Source organism: Gossypium hirsutum, chromosome A13 (genome assembly GCF_007990345.1).
Source record: "Gossypium hirsutum isolate 1008001.06 chromosome A13, Gossypium_hirsutum_v2.1, whole genome shotgun sequence".
NCBI classification, from domain to species: Eukaryota; Viridiplantae; Streptophyta; class Magnoliopsida; order Malvales; family Malvaceae; genus Gossypium; species Gossypium hirsutum.
The window spans coordinates 48,083,940-48,089,360 of record NC_053436.1 but is presented as its reverse complement, the minus strand read 5'-3'; positions in this window follow the sequence as shown (position 1 = coordinate 48,089,360).

Genomic DNA, 5,421 nt, shown 5'->3' with positions numbered 1-5,421 from the left:
GACCCATCCACACTATCAATACTTTTTGGTATTTTGTAAACTCTATTTTGGAATTATGGCATGTATAGAGGGCTGAATGATTTTGTTATATGTCATAATTAATTTGGTTTAAAATATTACTTTTCAAAATTTGATAATTTACTTGTATTTATGTATATCTGTTAATGATATCTATTTTTGTTCAAACTAGAGGAATTAATTATGTAAGATCAGGTAAATGTGTGAATTCATGTTTTCGTGATCTGTAATATTCCGTACCTTGTTTCGGCTTAGAATATGGGTAAGGGGTGTTACATACAACCCTCGATGAAAAACAACCATTAAAATAAAAATCATCAAGTACGCAATGCAATCCCATCCAAATTATCCATCCGCTACACACTAGCTCCGTTCCTCGTCACACTATGTGGGGATATAAATATCGACCCACCCAACCCACACACCAGTGGTAGCCCGGTTGCGGAACTACCTTCATTTACATATTGGGCTTAAAAGTCGTCGGTGGATCCATGATTGTCAGGCAACCATGCGATCCTCATATACTTCCTCCGTTCCATAGTTCCCACCCCATATGCAACCTAAGTAGAACATCATATGTATGCATGTCACATCCATAAAACTTACATTCAACACCTAGAGGTATTTTGGTCATTTTCGCTCTTAGGGACATTTCGGTAATTTTCCCGCAATTATGGTTTTAACTTACCTTGACTCGTTAACAAGTCCCGCGAGCTAAGATGAACGAATACTATGCACTAAGTAGAATTCCAGAGAAGAGGAGGTGGTTCCTTCTGACTGCTTAAGTACCAAGCTCTCCCTAGACCCAGTCCTAGACATACGTATACTTGCCACACTTTAACCCTTTGACTTGTCCACGGTCGCAATATATTAATTAAGTCTTATGTAGTTATCATATACTAGGCCCAAAACCCTTTACAATTCCCAAACAAATTCTCATACCTGTATTTGGCCCATTAAGCCCAATCATATTCATATGGCCCATTAGGCCCAAATCACCTATATATGGCCCATTAGGCCCAAATCACATTTACATGGCCCGTTAGGCCCAATCACATTCATATTCATGCTCACATACAAATTTCTATCATATAGCATCAATATTCAGTTTTTGCCTATTATGGGTCCAACAGCCTATCGGGCCCATTTAGCCCATTCTGGACCGTATGGCCAAATCACAACCCACGTCCATGGAATCGTCCGTAGGTCTCAGGCAACCTATTGGTCTCCCCCTTACGAGTGTTTGCGCACTCGCAAGACTACCGTAGCCAAACTTTTGACTTTTCGGCATTTCGGCTTTTGCCTATTCATTCTGTGTGTGCAGTGTATGTACACACTTGGTAAGCAAGCGCGCCGCGATTCCCTTAGTCACCAACCTACAATGATATCACCCTTCCATTAATCGTATGCTTAATCCATATTCTACCCAAAAATCGAAACCTCACCTTAACCTTACCTTGAACACCAATCCTTAATAGCCTTCCTTGATCACGTACTCTCTAGATTTGCATTAATCTTACTCATTAAAACCAGAATAATAGATGACTCGTATCCAACACAAGTCTCCTTACCTTAACTATGGACATTCGGCCACCTTAGCCAATGGGAGAGGAGTACTTACCAATACCGCAACACCTAAGAAGTAATTCGGCAATGAGCTAAGATCTGAGATCCGATACTAATTCCTTACCACAATTGATTAGAAAGAGTGAGGGACAATATTCGATACTTAGCAAAGAAAACCGATTGGAAGAGTAACACTTACACTAGATTCGGTTAAAGAGTATTCGGCTCTAGAGATTTGAATGGCAACAATTGCTTATTCGGCACCTAGGGAGAGAGGAAGAAGAATCGGGTAACCCAAAAGTGAAACAAAGAAATTGGCACAAGGAAAATAAAAAGAAGAACAAAGGTTTTCGGCTTTTGAAGAAATTGACAGAAAGAAAAGGAAGAAAACCAAAGGGCTTTTGGCTTTTAGGGAAGAGGGTTTCTGGCAACAAAGTGAGAAAGATTCCGGCATTAGCCTCATACCCTTGCATTCGGAACATATTTATAACCCTTATGGCCGAACTCCTCAAGCCCAAGTTCGCATTTCGGCTCCACTTGCTCCTCACTTCTTATCTCCTCGTTTTTCTCCCTGATAACCCTTTGATCCTTTCCTCAGATTTCTCTCCTGAACACTTCCCTTGGAGTCCATTTCCACGCCACTTCCAACCTTCTAGAAGGCCAAAATTAAACTTCTAAAAACACTAAGCTAGGATTCGAACCTTGGACCTCCTTGCTAGCTATTAACGCCACCTCCTAACACTCTAAGTGGTGTCACTTATCCACTCCTCCACAAGGCTTTTTGATGCTATTTTCCCCTATCTTTATTTAAAAGCCCAACTACTTGCCAACCTTGATTCTTTTAATAATTAAATTAAAATTCCTCCACCACCAAACTCGAACCCAGAACTTCTCCAATGTACCTCGATACTTCAAATTCTTTAAACCCTTAAAGCCAATATGTCTTTTGTCATTTTCTTGCTCACTTAAAAAATTTATGAAACCCAAAGCCCAAAGCCCAATTCATCTAGGCCTAAAATTTGGGGCGTTACAACTCTACCCCCTAAAAGAAATTTCGTCCTCGAAATTCCCAACTATTAGTACAGCTGCATAACATAGACTACCCCACCACGCTTCCACTGCACACTCTAATTCTAAACTAAGTAACTAGCACATTATGGATAAAGTACGTACCAATATCCGCCTCTGGAGCGTCTCCGTCCTCTCAACGACGTGATGCATAGACCAACACTTGCTGTCTCACCTCAGTATGACCAACACCTCTGCCTAGTGCTCCACGGCCCAAACCATTTCCAACCCTGGCCTAACCATGGCCTCTGGGCTGCTGCTGACCACCCCTCGGTGGCTGAGCACCACTTTGGTCCACTACTAGCTCTCGACCTAGCATTCGAGGGTAATCCTTGATCCTATGCTCCATAGACCCACAAGTGAAATAAGCTCCCATCCTCTTCCAACACTCGCCTCTATGGCTTCTCCCACAATCAGCACAAGATGGCACCCCTGGATTAGCAGCAGCGGGCCCTGCTCTAACTGTCTCGTTATTTTTGGCCCTAGCCCTAGGCCTCTGTCCAACAATCGGGGTCTCAGCCTCCCTCTTATTCTTACCCCTTTCTTTCTCCCGATTTAAGCGCTCAGTGCGCTTTACTGTAACAACCCTATAACCCGTATCTGTCGCCGGAGTGGATTATGAAGAGTTACCAATCCAAAACATTACATTTGTACATTCACATTTACATAAGTTCATTAGCAATTATATGCATAGCCCAACAAAATCAAAGATCAAAATTCAGACTTATACCAACATTCGAAAGTTACCATATTCACATGGCTTATATACAACAACATCTCGAAATATCATTCACTTAAGTCTACTCTATACATGCCATACGAATTCCAAAACATAATAGTACCAAAACGATAGATAGTGTGACGAGTTGCTGATGATCCCCGAGCAAGTGGCTGGAGTCAACGATCTAAAAATAGAGAAACATAACAAACAGAGTAAGCTTCCATAAGCTTAGTAAGTTTTAAGCAATGCAAACAATTAAATTCAATTATAAATCGATCAATCAAATTCTCAAGTGACATTTCTTAGGTATATTGCCATTTGGCCGAATATATATACAAACATTTAACGTATATTTAGCATATTAACTTCACTTGAATCTGAATTCATATAACATAAGAAAATCAAATATTTTCACATAACTTCACATTTTGGCTGAATATATCAGGATCATATACATATAGTCTTAATACTTATTCACATATACATCATATTACATACTTGGGATTCAATCCCAATCAAGCTCAAATAAGTACAAGATACATACCTGACCAACTTAAGGTATTATACGATTTCAATTGCCGTTTTATCACGAAGTCTCAAAATCTTAGATTTATATCAAATCACCGGCAATTAGCTTGCTAGGTTTAAAGCCCGAATTCATCACCGGCACGAAGCCTGCTAGACTTTAAGTCTGAACTCATTCACTGGCATTACGCATGCTAGGCTCGAAGCCTGATATTAACTCACCGGCATTATAGCCTGCTAGGCTCGAAGCCCGATATTAACTCATCGGCATTATAGCCTGCTAGCCTTGAAGCCCGATATTAACTCACTGGCATTATAGCCTGCTAGGGTCAAAGCCCGATATTAACTCACCGGCATTATAGCCTGCTAGGCTCGAAGCCCGTGTAACCTTACAATCTGAGAAACATACAGTTCAGCTAACTTATCAAGTGAATAATCCGTACGTACGGGAATAAAATGAGCCGACTTTGTCAATCTATCAACAGCAACCCAGATCGCATCTTTCTTGCTCGGAGACAATAGCAACCCAAATACAAAATCCATCGTGACTCGATCTCACTTCCACTCGAGTATCATGATCGGCTGAAGTAATCTCGAAGGCACTTGATGTTCTGCTTTCACTTGCTGACATATCAAACACTTCGAAACAATGTCAGAAATGTCTCGTTTCATATCGTGCCACCAATACTGACGTTTCAGATCATTATACATTTTCGTACTACCCGAGTGAACTGACATTCGGTTGCTCTGAGCCTCGTTCAAAATCATCAGAATAAGCTCTGAATTTCTCGGAACACATAATAGATTTCTGAACCTCAAACAATCATTGCTATCAATCAAAAACTCTGAATTCTCTTTCGAAACACATAGTGCTCGTTTTGCAATTAAATCATCATCACCTTTTTGAGCTTCACGGATTTGTTGCATCAATAACGGTTTTGCTTTTAACTCCACTACTAACACATCATCAACGGACCCAGACAGGTGGACATTCATTACTCGCAAAACAAACAGTGATTTACAGCTTAAAGCATTAGCAACCACGTTAGCCTTTCCCGGATGGTAATCAATGACAAGCTCATAATCTTTCAATAATTCTATCCAACGTCTTTGTCTCAAATTCAAATCTCTTTGATTCATCAAGTATTTGAGGCTTTTGTGATCGGAATACACATGGCATTTTTCCTCGAACAAGTAGTGGCGCCAAATTTTCAAAGCAAAAACAATAGCAGCTAACTCGAGATCATGAGTCGGATAGTTTTTCTCATGTGGCTTCAATTGTCTCGAAGCGTACGCTACAACTCTACCCTCTTGCATCAACACACAGCCCAAACCATTCAGAGACGCATCACTGTAGATCACAAATTCTTTACCGGATTCTGGCTGAACTAACTCTGGAGCTTCGGTCAAAAGAGTTTTCAATTGATCAAAACTTTTCTGCCACTTTTCTAACCACTGAAATTTTATGTCTTTCTGAAGAAACTTTGTCATCGGTGTTGCTATCATCGAGAAACCTTTCACAA